We start from the raw sequence: 16646 nt of genomic DNA on the forward strand, positions 1-16646 counted from the left end.
GACAGTTGTCTGGGAATCGTTTTGTCTAGGATCTTGGCAAATTTGTGAATACCTCCCCATCTCACGACGAGATGCAATCCTCAATAGAGGAATCCGTCTGGCTGCTTCATCCAACAAGGTCCTCAAAGAGGATTCACTTATAAGCATAGAGGCTTTTGGCAGGAACCAACTCAAGCAGGCTTCTTACCTTCAAGATCCAGAGGGTTCCAAGGGAGATTAAACAGAGGTGCCAACAGGGGCAACCAAGCCTCCTTTTAACAATCCGCAGGTAATGATTTTTCCTCTTCCAAATCTTCTGTTGGTGGGCAGACTGTGTTATTTTGTGCACAACTGGGCATTGATTTTGACAGACTGTAGGGTTCTGCAGATGGTTAAGGTTATCATATAGAATTCACCCAACCTCCTTTTCAGATCTCCACCCTCCTCCACTCCTTTTTTCCCAACTACATATGACTTTTATAGATTCCGAAATTCAGGAATGCCTGACAAAACAAGCTATTGCATTAGCTACCCCTCTACCTGAGGGCTTCTGCAGAAATGTGTTTCTCATCCAGAAAAATGGTGGAGGTCAGATCTAGTCCCCAATCTCAGGGAATTCAACCCATGGGTTCTTTATCATCATGTCAAGATGGAGGGTATCCACCTGCTTCAAGACTTTCTGCATGATCAGTATTATTAGATATTACGTCTAGATCTGAAAGATGCTTACCTAACAGTTCCTATTTACCTGCCTCACAGGCATTATCTTTAATTTCAGTGGAGGAATCAATGGTACGAGTATCTATCCCTTCACTTCAGGCTTTCATTGGCCCCTTGGGCATTCACAAAGCTCATGAAACCAGTGGTAGAACATCTAAGAGAGATAGGAGTTTGCATGATTGCACACTTGGACAACATAATTCTGATGGCACAAGCAAAGGCCCTCATTATGACATTGGCTGTAAATCCCGGTTACCGCCATGCTGACTGCCGCCAACATAACGCAGCCGTGGCGGATAACCTCCAGCCATATTATGACACACACATACCAATCCGTCACTATATAGCCACACACACAAGTCCGCCAGCCCAAAGGTCAGCGATAAACTGGCGGTAGCAAAACCCACGCAGTTACGCCAACAGAACTACGCCCACAGCATTATGACCCACGAATCACCGCGGCGGACATTCAATGGCAGTAAACCATTGGCGGTACATACCGCCGCGCTCAAAATACACACACACGAACAAAACAACACTATATTGGTCAATTCAAACTACACACACCTGACACACATACACACACCACACCCACACCACTATAAAACACACACCCACACTACCCACAACCCTTTATGGCTAGAAAGAATTGCCACCAGAGAGAGACAGCAAGAGCACACACAAACCAGAGCCACATAACAACATCACTTATACACCATCCACGCACCTTACATCACACATCCTAACACATCACCCCACACACCCTCACCCACACCACTCACACTACACCCATGGCACCACAACGACACCCCAGATTCTCTGAGGAGCTGCTGAGGGTCATGGTGGAGGAAATAATCTGGGTACAGCCACAGCTATTTGAATCACAGGTGCAGCATGCATACATTGCTAGGAAGATGGAGCTATGGCGGAGAATTGTGGACAGGGGCAACGCCGTGGGACAGCATCCCAGAACAAGGGACGACATTAGGAAGAGGTGGCATGACCTACGGGGGAAGGTACGTTCCACAGCAGCAAGACACCAACTAGCTGTACAGAGGACTGGCAGTGGAGCCCCACCTCCTCCCCCACAACTAACAACATGAGAGGAGCAAGTCTTGGCAATTATGCATCCTGAGGGCCTGGCAGGAGTAGGAGGAGGACTGGACTCTGGTAAGTCAAATCTCTATCACTATCACCCCCCCTATCTGCATGCCATCACAAACCCCCACTCGTACTCTCACTCCCATCACTTCAACACCTCCCATATACCCCACCATCAAAACCCACTAATCCCAATACCAAGCCCTGCATGCAACACCAATGCATGGACACCCCTCACAGACCTGCATGGACACCTTTCACCACTGCATGCACACTGGAGAGAATCACCAAGCCCACCAAATAGCTACTCACTCAAAGGCAAATCTGCCAGGGCAACAGCAACCATAGAGGGCAACACACCCATGCACATGATGTCACACGCACAAACAATAACACTGCATTTACATCCCCAAAGGTCCCCCAGCCAATGTCACCGGAGAAGAGGTGCCAGCAGCATCCAGTCCCCCCACAGAAGAGGCCCACAGTGATGACAGCAGCTCTGCTTGCCTGGATCTGGATGACCAACCTGGCCCATCAGGGATCTCCAGACAGTCGGTTACCCAGGCACACTCTCACACCACCACAGAGACTCCCCCCTCAGGAAACACCACCAGAGCACCCAGCAGGCCCATACCTCTGTCCCCAGGACACGTCAATCAGCAGTGTGTCCACCACTACAGGGACCCCAGGCCACCCCACAAACACAGGATGATCAGGGACCTGGGGTTAGTGGCAGGGGCACACGGTTCAGGGGGCAGAGGCACAGGACAACATGGAAAGGGAGGACTGCTGTGTGACGGGGGAGAACAGGCCCAGGGAACCGACTCTCCAGGGGGCAATCACCGCAATCCTGGGAGCATACCACCATTCCTAGGAGACGATGGGCCAGATACTGGACAAGTTGCAGGAGAACATGTGGCTGCAGGAGGGACAGTATCTGGGGATCAGGGAGGGCTTGAAGGACATCAACACCACCCTGGTCTCCATTGCAGAGGTGCTGGCAGACATGGCCAACACTATGAGGGAGGCAGTGGCACCCCACCGGGCCTCTGCCACTAGCCAAACAGATGAAACAGCCCTCCACCTCCGCTACCGCTAGTGGGCAGGAGGCCCCGCCACAGGACCAACAGGCAACCAGCACCCCTCCCCTGCAGAAGGTGAACCACCCCGCAAACATTCCCTGGGATTTACAGTGAGTGGCCATAGAAGTGGGAAAATCAACCTGCCAGTGACAATGCCAAACACAAAACTGTCAATTAAAGGTGAAGTTACACTGTCCTACCTGTGTGTCATTGGAAGTATTGACAAATTGTTCCACTTCTGTTGTCCTCATCCTCATCCTCTGCCTCCTCATCTTCACTGTCCACAGCCTCAACCTCCTGCAGAAAAGGCATCTGGCGACGTAAGGCAAGGTTGTGCAACATACAGCATGCCACGATGATCTGGCAGACCTTCTTGGCTGAGTAGTACAGGGATCCACCTGTTAGATGGAAGCAACGAAACCAGGCCTTCAGGAGGCCAAAGGTCCTCTCTATAATTCTTCTTGTTCGCCCATGTGCCTCATTGTAACGTTCCTCTGCCCTTGTCCTGGGATTCCTCACAGGGGTCAGTAGCCTTGAGAGGTTGGGGTAACCAGAGTCACATGCAAATATTGAGGGACAACTGTTAGACCCATACCAACCCTTAGGGCCCACACCAAACCCATACACCAACATCCACTGGGTGGGAACCAGGGTTCTCCTATTAGCCACACCCTGTGCCTCTGGAGTTGAGCCATCACATATGGGATGCTGCTACTCCTCAGGATAAAGGCATCATGCACAGACCCAGGATATTTTGCATTGACGTGGGAGATGTACCGGTCCGCCAGGCTCACCATCTGCACATTCATGGAGTGAAAGCTCTTTTGATTTCTGAACACCTGTTCATTTGCGGGGGCAAATGCTATATGTGTACCATCAATTGCCCCAATAATGTTGGGGATATGTCCCATTGCATAGAAATCAGGTTTCACTGTGGCCAAATATTCCACCTGGGGGAAAAAGATGGAGCTGCGCATGTGTTTAATCAGGGCAGACAACACTCTGGTCAGCACAATTGAGAACATTGGCTGAGCCATTCCTGCTGCAAAGCCCACTGTCACTTGGAAGGAGCCAGTTGCCAGGAAATGGAGCACTGATAGCACTTGCACAAGAGGGGAGGATCCCAGTGGGGTGACGAATAGCAGAGATTAGGTCAGGCTCCAATTGGGCACACAGCTCTGTGATTGTGGTCCTGTCCAGCCTATAGGTGAGGATAATGTGCCTGTCCTCTATTGTTGCCAAGTCCACCAGGGGTCTGTACACGGGGGATGTCTCCATCTCCTATTCATCCGCATCGGTTGCAATCTACAGGGCAAAATGGTGAGCAGCTGGTCAGTATCTCTTATTTCCAACCACTACACTTCAATGCATGTTGTGTTTGTAACAGTATTGTTTTGGTGAGGTCCAAATGGTGCATATGTGTACTGTGATGCAGTTGGGAGCCATGGCCTGCACCCCCGTGAAATGGCGTCCGCTTGTCCTGTTTGGAAGGACAGGTGGAAATGAGGTAATTCCTTTGATGTTGTGCGCCACTGCGGGTGGTAGACGAAAACTGCTGTGCAACTCCTCATTAGTTAACATTGGGCCCTATGGGGTACAGTGGCCAATGGTGATGTACGCTGGCAGTGACGGTATGCACTGCTGTGGACGTCACTGCCATTTTCTATCTGTTCACTCACTTGCTACCTGACCTTCAACAGGAGAGAACCTACACTGCATGTGCTGCTGTGACCTGTGTCTGGAACTGACCATGGCTCGTGTCACTGGGGAAAGGGCCCATGCCTTCACCTCGGCGAAGTTGGAGCGACTGGTGGATGGGGTCCTACCCCAATACCAAATGCTGTATGGGCCTCCAGACCAACAGGTGGGTACACTGTGAGTACGATACATGGGGCATGAATGCATGGAGTGCTGTGAAGGCCTCATGTGGTGGGGGGTTGGTGGATGGGCCCTGGGCAGCATGCTGCATGTATGGTGGGCCATGTCTGTGCTAATGGGGATAGGAAGGGGCATGGTGGGCCATGAGTGTAACAGGCAGGATGGTCGGACTAATACCTTTCCCTGTGTCCATTTTCCTGCAAGTCAGCGCCCATCAGAAAAAGGGAATATGGCGTGCCATCACCAAGGACGTGTGGACCCTGGGGGTCTACGGCAGGCAGAGCACCCACTGTCGCAAACGGTGGGAGGACCTGAGACGCTGGGCACGGAAGACGGTGGAGGCCCAGCTGGGGATGGCCTCCCAACGAGGAAGGGTGCCCGTCGAACCCTGACACCCCTGATGGCCCGCATACTGGCAGTGGCCTATCCGGAGCTGGGTGGGCACTTGAAGGCATCACAACAGCAAAAAGGGGGTGAGTACAGTGCCCCAAAATACAACTTGAGTCTGGTGCAGTGGTATCCGGGTTGGGAATGTGGGCCTGTGGGTGCCCCTAGGCCAGGCCTGACATTGCAGAGTAGGTCCCATGTTGGGCAGGGTTCTGATGTAAAACACCTCCAACCAAGTTAGTAGGTATTCACTACTGGGCAGGGGTCTGTGGGTCTCAGGTATGCTGCAATTGGCGTTAGGTGTCCCTATCCATGGCCTGGTGATTAGCATTGTGACTGGTAGTGCATTGCCTAGTGCGTAGAGCTGTTTCCGTGTGTATGTGTGTGTGTGTCATGTATGCCAACTGTGGTGTTGTTGTCGCCATTGACCAAGTGTATACTTTGTCTCTTCCCCCCCTTTTTGTTTTGTCACCCTGTCCTTATGAGCATTAGCAGCATCTGGCGGAGGAGTTGAGGCACCGGCCACAGAGGGAGCTGCATTCCACAGGGCCCAGGAGGCCAAATCCACTGACAGTGAGGGCACCAGTGGGATGGAGGCCGAGAGGAGCACAACGGCGGAGACAGGAGGGGACAATTTGGCCACGGATTCCTCCTCCGATGGAAGCTCCCTGGTGGTGGCGGACACCTCTGTGCCCACCCCAGCAACAGGTATAGCTGCCACCCCCTGTACCAGCACCGCCCTCCCAGCAGCCCCTCAGTGTGTTTCCTGTGCTCGCTCACCCAGTAGGATGGGAATCTCCTTTGCCCCAGGCACCTCAGGCCCTGCCCCAGTGAGCCCTGATGCCCTAAGTGAGGAGGCTATTGACCTCCTGCAATCCATCTCTTTTGGGCTGTCAACCATTGTGAATGCCATTCAGGGGCTGTCAGCCCAAATGCAACAGATAAATGCATTACTGGAGGGCATTCACACTGGCATGGCAGCCCAACAGAGATCAATCCAGGCTCTGGCCTCCTCTCTGATGGCAGCCATTGTCCCTGTTTCTAGCCTCCCCTCTCCAACTTCCTCTACCCAATCACATTCCCCTCAACCCCAACCTATCCCAAGAACACAGGCATATGAGCAGGCACCCAGGACAACACACAAGAGTGGACATGGCAAACACAAGCACCACACTTCATCCCACAGGCACTCACACAAACACCATCCAGATGCAGACATACCAACATCCACTGCCTCCACTGTGGCCCCCTCCTCCTCATCCGCTACCTCCCTCCCAGTTGCGTCTACACTCACATCTGCATGCACTACATCCTCATCCACTACCCTATCACCAGCACACCTATGAGCACACGCCCTTTACCTGCAGACACCACCCCAACATCCATGCACACGTCCCATGTGTCCTCTCCCACTGTGTCTGTGTCCCCTCCTCCCAAAGTACACAAACGCAAGCACTCACACACCCAACAGCCATCCACCTCACAACAGCATCCAGCCCAGGCACCTGCACCCAAACACAGCAGACAGACTCCTCCTCCAACCACTCCCACTACCTCCACTCCCAAACCATCTACCTCTTCCCGCCCCAATGTTCCTAAGAAGCTTTTCCTCTCCACCTTTGACCTCTTCCCTAGCCCTTCCCCCCATCTCTCACGTCAGGCCAGGGTGGTCAGAACTCAGCCAAGCACCTCAGACACCCATCCAGGGGCACAGTAGTGTCCACAGCTACACCAGGTGGGAGAGGATCCCGGGCACCAGGCAGCCACACTGATAGGGTGCCTGCACTAAGTGCTGTAAGGAAGGGCAAGGAGGCACCCCCAACTGCTGCAAGGAGGCACCCCCAGCTGCTACAAAGAAGGGCAAGGAGGCACCCCCAGCTGCTGAAAAGAAGGGCAAAGAGGCACCCCCAGCTGGTAAAAGGAGGGGCAAGGAGCAATGCCCGGCTGCTGCCAAAAGGAGCAAGGAGCCATCCGCAGCTGCTGGCAGGAAGGCCAAGGGGCCTACACCAGCAGGCAAAAAGGACAGGAGGCCTGGTGCTGGGACTCAGTCAGAGCCCCCACCACCGACCATGGTGATGCAGCCATCCGAGGCTGCAGGTGATGGGCTGGAGCCTCCCCCCACCACTGCTATCACCGCCACCAGCACCACTGCCAGCACCACTGCCAGCAGCCCCGGTGGGCAGCTGTCTGAGGCTGCAGGGGATGGGCTGGAGCCTCCCCCACCACTGCCAGCTCCGCCACCAGCACCACTGCCAGCAGCAGCCCCAGTGGGCAGCCGTCCGAGGCTGCAGGGGAAGGGCTGGTCCTCCCCCAACCACTGCCAGCACTGACACCACCACTGCCACCACTGAGCAGCCGTCACCGCCGGCAGACAGTGTGTAGTCCTGCGTCCATGGACTGTTGTGCGGCCTGGCCCCTGCAAATCCTGTGGGTCTGATACCCAGGTGAGAGACTGTGACCTTCCACTCCCCAAGATCTGCATCACAGGGCACAATGCCCCCTCCAGAACCAGTGGAGAAGCCATCCACTCACCCCATCCTCCACAGGATGAAGCTCACTTGGCACAATGCCCCCTCCAGAACCAGTGAAGAAGCCATCCACTCACCCCATCCTCCACAGGATGAAGCTCACTTGTGCACAATGCCCCCTCCAGAACCAGTGAAGAAGCCATCCACTCACCCAATCATCCACAGGATGAAGCTCACAGGGCACAATGACCCCTCCCGAAGCAGTGGAGAAGCCATCCACTCACCCCATCCTTCCCAGGATGAAGCACACTGGGCACAATGCCCCCTCCAGAACCAGTGGAAGAAGCCATCGACTCACCCCATCCTTCCCAGGATGACGTTCACTGGGCACAATGCCCCCTCCAGACCCAGTGGAAGAAGCCATCGACTCACCCCATCCTTCCCAGGATGAAGTTCACTGGGCACAATGCCCCCCTCCAGAACCAGTAGAAGTAGTCATCCACTAGAGAGACTATGGCCTTGCACTCCCCAGGACAAGTCAGTGGGCAAATCACCCATTTGAGAGCCTGTGGCCTTCACTCCCCAGGACCAAGCACAGAGCATATTGTCCCCTCCAGAGCATGTGGGCAAATCACCCACTTGAGAGACTGTGGCCCTGCACTTCCCAGGACCAAGCACAGGGCATGTTGCCCCCTCCAGAGCATGCGGGCAAATCACCCACTTGATAGACTGTGGCCTTGCACTCCCCAGGACAGAGTGATGGGCATGTTGCCCCCTGCAGGATGAGTGGTGTTTCATCTTCTGGCTGAGGTGACCCCCCGTCCCCGTCCCCCTGAGGTGCCTGTCTATTTTCGACCTGATGCCCCTGCAGTGTTCTCTCTGTGTTGTTGCAGGGGTAAGGTTGGGCCTTGGACTTTGTGATGCGGCCCTGTGGCCCACGGACATTGAGGACTGGGCAGTGTCCCTTGCATTGTAAATATGTATATATTTTTTTATTTGGATGCACGAAACTCACCTATATTTATCGGTTTACAGCCTTTTTACACTATAGTAGTTGTCCTTGCATTATTCCTGAAGGGTACGGGTGTATATGTTATGTTACTGCATCTGGTTGTGTGTGTGGTGTTAGGGGTGGGGGTGTTGCATATTGCGTGTGTGTCACTCTCTTTTTCCTCCCCCCATCCCCTGTGTGCTAGGCAGCTGTACTCACCGTGGTCGTCTTCGCCAGCATTGGTGTTCGTAATGGAGCAGAAGGTAGAAGAGGAAGGGGTAGACATGCAACTCGGGCTCCATGGCGGCGTGGTTCTTCCTTGAGTGTCCAGAGGTGAGTCGTTTCCCTTCTGTGCAGTGTTTCCGCCAGGCTTTTGATGTCGTTGGTACTGCCCCGGAAAAGGTGGCGGATTGGACTGTCATTATACGGTGGGCGGTACATTGTCTTCTGCCTGGTTGTTGGCGGTTACCGTGGTGCCTCTTGGTTTTGCCCTGGCGGTCGGTGTGTTAAAGTGGCTGTCTGTCTGAGCGGTTTCCGCCGTGGTCATAATTTTATATTTATTACCACTGGCCTGTTGATGGTATTACCGCTGCTTTATCACTGACCACCAGGGTTGTAATGAGGGACAGAGTTCTTTTGTTGAAGCATCTGTACTGGCAGTGTTCCTGCTTCAAAGTTTAGGATTTAGAACCAATTTAAAAAAAACTATGTTGATTCCATCTCAACCAGTAGAATTGTTAGGTTTTCTAATAGATTCTGTCAAATCTCAACTTCTTCTTCCCCACATGAAAGTGAAGTTTATCCAGAGAGAACTGAAGTTGACTGTGTCCAAGCAAATGGTGTATTTGAAATCCCTATGATGTATTGTGGGTCTGTTAACTTTTTCTATTCAAGTGATCTTTCCTGGTCGGTTACACTAAAGGGTTCTTCAGTGGCTAAAAATCCATTATCTTCAGAAAGGTCTATCTTATGATACTCAGGTTCCCTTATCGCCTGATGATCAGGAAAAGATACATTGATGACTTATTCACATGGACACTTAGAATGGCAAGGCCATTTTCAGGGTGACCCTAGATGTCACCAGAGAATCAGGCGTCAGCCGCTGGGGTTGGAGAGCAGGGTGCAGGGGCTTTTCTACAGGAGGTCGATGGTCTTCAGAGGAACTGGGGCTTGACATAAATTGCCTGGAACTTCTGGTGGGGTCTTTTGCCATAAAATCTCATTCCCCCAAAAAGAGCAATTGTTGCATCCTGCTTTGGATGGACAATGTGTACGCAGCCAAATACATCAATCAATTAGGTGGCACCAGATCGTGGATCTTAGCAAATGTAGCCAGAGAGTTTTGGCACTTCTGCTTCAGTCTGAAGATTACAGTAATAGCTGATTATCTGCCTGGCAAGAACAACAATGTAATGGACTGGAATTCAAGGTTCATTGTCGATTACAGTGACTGGAGACTATCCGCATATTTTCTAGAAGGTCAGTGTCAGATAGATCTCTTTGCTTTTCATCTGAACACTCAACTCAAAGATTTTTTCAGTTGGAGACCAGATCTGATGGCTCTCGCCACAGAGGCGTTTCTACAGGATTGGTCATGTCATGTGAACTATACATTCCCTTCCTTTGCCATGATTCCAATGGTCACTGATCAAGTCAGGCTACAGCTAGCATCAATAATTTTCATTACCTCACTACAGAAAACACAAGCTTGGTTCCTGGTCCTTCTGGAGATGTTGATTGCTCTTCCTATCCTACTTCCAGTGTTCCTTAAGTTGCTCCTGGATCCTGTGGGTTCTCCACACCCTCTTCTTCTTCAGGGCCATCTGGTTCTTATGGTGTGGAAAATATTGGGAGACATGGTCAGGTCAACGGCATTTCAGAGGCAGCTGCCTCATTTATACAACAAGCTTGGGCTACTTCCACCCACAAACTATATTCTTCGGCATGGAAGAGATGGGTGGTTTGGTCCCTTCAACAGAATGTGGATCCTGTGCGATCAGAGTTAAAAGATGTGCTCAACTTTCTTTCCGAATGTGCTGAATCTGGATTATGCTATAAGACAGTAAATAATTTCAGATTGGCACTGTCTGTTGGTCATGATCTCAGTGATGATAAACAGGTTGGTATGCACCCTCTGGTGTGTAAATTGCTAAAAGGCATTCGGGTGGCTAACACGCCGAAACCTAGTTGCTCTCAACTATGGGACTTTAATAATGTGTTAGCATTATTCGAATCCTGGCCCAACAACCCTGATTTGTATATTAAACAGATCTCTGCCAAATTGACAATACTTCTTTGTTAGTATCCTGTGGAAGGGTGTCAGATGCCATGATTGATTTAGCAGTTAGGTTATTCTCCCCGGAATGGGACAGTGGACCTCATTACAACATTGGCGGTAAAAGCCGCCTACCGCCGTGCAGAAGACCGCCAACACACCGCTGCAGCCGCGGAATTCCGCCACAGCTATTATGACCCACAGCTCGGAATCCGCCAAAATTCAGACACCCACACAAGTCCGCCACACCAAAGGTCAGTGATAAACTGGCGAAAACAACACCCCCACCATCACGCCAACAGAAATATGCCCACACTATCACGACCCACGAATCCACGCGGCGGTCTTTCAACCGCGGTATTCCATTGGCAGAACACACCGCCACGCTCAAAATATACACACATCTACAAAACAAAGCCACATTGGTCAATTCAAAATACACACACCTGATACACATACACACACCACTCCCACACACCCATTACAATATAAAACACACACCCACATCACCCACAAACCCCTACGACCACAATTACTGAGAGAAGGCCAGAGAGAGACACCACAAACAACTACCAAGCATCCACAGGCACACAATACCATCACCCACAGAACTTCCACGCACCTCACACAACACACCACTAAATATCACCCCACTTATCACTATACACACCACCCCACACATCACCCACACCACCCCACGGCACGGCAAAGACACCCCAGGTTCTCTGAGGAGGAGCTCATGGTCATGGTAGAGGAAATCCTCTGGGTAGAGCCACAGCTATTCGGATCACAGGTGCAGCACACCACCATAGCTAGGAAGATGGAACTATGGCGAAGAATAGTGGACAGGGTTAACGCAGTGGGACAGCACCCAAGAAATAGGGAAGAGGTGGAACGACCTACGGGGGAAGGTGCGTTCCATGGTCTCAAGACACCACCATGCGGTTCAGCGGACTGGCGGAGGACCCCAACCTCCTCCCCCACAACTAACATGGAAGAGGCAGGTCTTGGCGATTCTGCATCCTGAGGGCCTCGCAGGAGTAGATGGAGGAATGGACTCTGGTAAGTCAAAGCTTTACTATTACATTCGATACCCTACCTGCATGCCATCACATACCCCCAGCCTCACCCCCATCACTCCTACTCCTCACAAATGTCCCACTATCACAACCCACCCATCCCAACACCAAGCCCTGCATGCAACAACAAAGCATGGACACCCATCACCAAGGCATGCCCACTGCACATACCCATACACCTCCCTAAAACACCATCACACAAGGTCCCACACAAGAATGCAAGCACTGGGGTACACGGAAACCCACCTATTGCACACCATGGCACACACAGATGTAATAAACATCCTTTTATACCCTTGCAAGACCCCTACCCAACGTCACCGGACAGGAGGGTCCACAGCACCAACAGAAGAGGCCCACAGTGATGACAGCAGCTCTGTCCAACTGGATCTAGATGACCAGCCCGGCCCATCGGGGACCTCGGGACAGTCGGTTCCCCTCACACAGTCACAGGCCACTACAGACCTTCCCCCCTCTGGAAACACTAGCACAGCACCCACCCAGCGCACCCATACCTCTGTCCCCAGGACACATCAATCAGCAGTGTGTCCACCATTACAGGGAACCCAGGCTAACCCAACACCCCAACAACAACAGGGACCTGGGGGCAGTGGTATTGGGCACACGGTCCAGGGGACGGAGGCCCAGTAACACAGGGGAACTGGGAGGGCTGCTGTGTGACAGGGGGAGGACAGGCCAAGGGAACCCACTCTCCACGAGGCCCTCTCCTCCATCATGGGAGCCTACCACCACTCCCAGGAGACGATGGCAACAGTACTGGCCAAGTTTCAGGAGACCCAGCACCTTAAGGAGGAACAGTATTTGGGCTTCAGGGAGGAACTCAGAGCCATCAATTCCACCCTGGGCACCATTGTAGGGGTGCTGAAGGAAGTACTCAACACCAGGAGGGACACTGTGGCACTACAAGGGGCCCCTTACACTAGCATGGACGATGAACTGCCCACCACCTCCGCTGGCGCTAGTGGACAGGAGGCACCACCACAGGACCACCACACCAGCACCCCACCCCCTGCAGAGGGAGAACCACCCCGCAAACAGTCCCTGAGATCCAGGACTAAGACAGAGAACAACGTCAAGACCCCCACCAAGAAATGAGACCACCCTGAATGTCATCCTTCTGCCCCACTTTGTCACCCTGTCCATCCTCAAACTGCCCCGGCTCCACTTCCTATGCCCATTTGGACAATGCACCTGTGAGACTAATAGACTGGACTCTGCCATGGACATTCCTCCACCATCACCCCTCACCATCTTGCAACCCCCTCCAATATTGAGCACTTAAATAAACACCCTTGAAGCACAAAACACTCTGGATTCAGTCTGTGATTTCGAAATGGTGTATTAGCAATTACAGTGGCAAAATGCTCTTCCAATTGTAATGTCAAAATACCTATGTCACACTGCTCTAGTCCATGAGGAAACAAAGCAGATGTCACACTATGGGACACACATATGTAAAATCGCAAAGCAAAATGACAACTCAGTGACCATACACTGGGTGAAAACGACAGACAGTTGAGAGGTAGTAGTGTCAAAGTACATGTAGTAGGCAGGTTTGTATTCTTACCTGTGTCTCACTGGAAATATTGCAGGATCACCAAGTTCCTGTTGTCCATGTCCTCTTCTTCTGCTTTGTCGTCTTCACTGTCCACAGGCTCCACAGCTGCAACAACACCGCCATCTGGACCATCCTCCTGCAGAAAAGGCACCTGTCATTGGAAAGCTAAGTTGTGAAGCATACAGCAGGCCACGATGATCTGGCACACCTTCTTTGGTGAATAGAATAGGGATCCACCTGTCATATGGAGGCACCTGAACCTGGCCTTCAAGAGGCCGAAGGTCCGCTCTATTATCCGCCGAGTTCGCCCATGGGCCTCATTGTAGCGTACCTCTAGCCCTTGTCCTGGGATTCCTCACTGGGGTCAGTAGCCATGATAGGTTAGGGTAACCAGAGTCACCTGCAAATAGCGAGGGACAACTGTTAGACACACACTAACCTATAGGGATATCCCCAGATCCAGACAACCATTCCCACTGACTTGCTTCCAGATGCTCACCTATTAGCCACACACGGTGCCTCTGGAGTTGACCCATCACATAAGGGATGCTGCTATTCCGCAGGATGCAGGAGTCATGCACTGAGCCAGGGAACTTGGCATTAACATGGGAGATGTACTGGTCTGCCAAACACACCATCTGCACGTTCATGGAATGATAACTCTTCCGGTTTCTGTACACCTGTTCACTCCTGCGGGGGGGGGCAAAGCCACATGTGTCCATTAATGGCTGATGTTGGGGATATGTCCCAGGGCATAAAAGTCTCCTTTCACTGTAGGCAAATCCTCCACCTGAGGGAAAACGATGTAGCTCTGCATGTGTTTCAGCAGGACAAACAACACTCTGGACAACACGTTGGAAAACATAGGCTGGGACATCCCTGATGCTATGGCCACTGTTGATTGAAATGACCCACTTGCAAGGAAATGGAGTACTGACAGCACCTGCACTTGAGGGGGGATTCCTGTGGGATGGCGGATAGCTAACATCAGGTCTGGCTCCAGCTGAGCACACAGCTCCTGGATTGTGGCACGGTCAAGCCTGTAGGTGATGATCACATCTTTCCTCCATTGTCGACAGGTCCACCAGCGGTCTGTACACCGGAGGATGCCGCCATCTGCTCACATGTCCCAGCGGACGGTGCCTATGAAGGACAACAGCGAGCACAGAGTCAAACAACTCAGAGGTACGTACCCACAGCTTACACAGAACACAAATCATAATCTGAAAATTGGCCTGTACATGTGTTGAGGCTAGGCCTAGGTATGTGTGATGCAGTTAAAAATTAAGCCATGTGGGCCCCTGAAATGGTGGCTGCCTGACCTGTAAAGTGGGACAATGGGATGTGAGGTAGGTGCACTGGCGTTGTACACCGTCGCAGTAGGCGGTCGAAGACCGCGGCGCAATGCTGCATTGGTTAACATTGGACCCAATGGGTCCCAGGAGCCAATGACGATGTACGCCGGCGGTGACGGTATGCACCGCCGAGGACGTGACCGCCATTTTCTATCTGTTCAATCACTCGATACCTGATCTTCGACAGGAGAGGACCTACACTGCAAGTGCTGCTGTGACCTCGGTCTGGAAGAGACAATGGCTTGTGCGACTGGGGAAAGGGCCCCTGCCTTCACATCGGAGGAGTTGGAGAAACCCGTGGAAGGGGTCCTCCCCCAGTACACGCTACTCTACGATCCTCCAGACAAACAGGTAAATACACTGGGAGCATGCTGTATGGGCTATGCCTGTGTGGAGTGGGGTGGATGAAAGATGGGGGGAGAGATTGAGGGGTGCATGAAATGACGGTGAGTGCATGTGCATCATGGCAAGGGTAGGGATGGGGGCCAATGACTGTGACGGTGCATTTGGTAATAACTTTTCTTTTCCCCATACAATTCATGTAGGTCAGCGCCCACCAGAAAAAATATATTTGGTGTGCCATCGCTAAGGACGTCCGGACCCTGGGGGTCTACCACAGATGGAGCACGCACTGCCGTAAGAGATGGGAGGACATTCGCCACTGGAGCAAGAAGACGGCATAGGCCCAGCTGGGGATGGCCTCCCAACGTGGGAGGGGTGCCCGTCGCACCATGACCCCCCTGATGTTCAGGATCCTGGCGGTGGCGTACCCGGAGTTGGATGGGCACTTGGGGACATCACAGCAGCCACAAGGGGGTGAGTACACTCTCATCCTGCTGATTTTGCGCGCAGTGGGGGTGTCTGGGTGGGTGAGGTGGGCTGTGGGTTTCTAAAGGCCAGGGCGAGTTTAGGAGGCAAGGTCCCCTTGTTCTGGCAGACCCTGTGGCACCCCACTCCACCTGTGTACAGTGCCAAGTACACCTAGTCAGGCTCCTGTGTCATCCATGTGTGCAGATGTCGTCCATAGCCTTGTAGGCCATGTCCCAGGGATTGAACAGCGGAGGCCAAGTGCGTGGCTTGGGCAGGGGGTTTCTGTGTCTGTTGTGTCCGCCAACGGCAGCAGTAATGCATGCACTCAACATGTCTTTCTTCTGTCGTCCCCCCACTTTTTGTGGTCTCCCTGTTCTTGTGTGCATTAGCATCATCAGGCGGAGGAGCAGTGGCACCGGAGCAGGTGGGAGCTGCATCCCACATGGCCCTGGAGGGCGAGGCAACGGACTCGGAGTTCACCAGTGGGACGGAGGGCGAGGGGAGCTCCACGGCGGGGACAGGAGCTGACACCAGTGACACGGACTCGTCCTCTGATGGGAGCTCCCTTGTGGTGGCGGCCACATCTGTGCCCCCCGCATCTACAGGTACAGCCGCCACCCCCCTACCAGCACCGCCCTCCCTGCAGCCCCTCAGCCTTTGCCCCGTGCCCGCTCACCCAGGAGGGTGGGCATCACCTTTGCCCCAGGCACCTCAGCCCCTGTCCCAGTCACCCCTGCTGCCCTCAGTGAGGAGGCCATTGACCTCCTCAGGTCCCTCACTGTTGGGCAGTCTACCATTTTTACCATTTTGAATGACATCCTGGGTGTAGAAAGGCAGTTGCAACAAACAAATGCATTCCTGGAGGGCATTCATTCTGGTCAGGTGGCCCTACAGCGAGCTTTTCAGACTCTGGCCTCAGCACTGATGGCAGCCATTGTCCCT

This window comes from Pleurodeles waltl, chromosome 3_1 (assembly GCF_031143425.1).
Source record: "Pleurodeles waltl isolate 20211129_DDA chromosome 3_1, aPleWal1.hap1.20221129, whole genome shotgun sequence".
In the NCBI taxonomy this organism is placed as follows: domain Eukaryota; kingdom Metazoa; phylum Chordata; class Amphibia; order Caudata; family Salamandridae; genus Pleurodeles; species Pleurodeles waltl.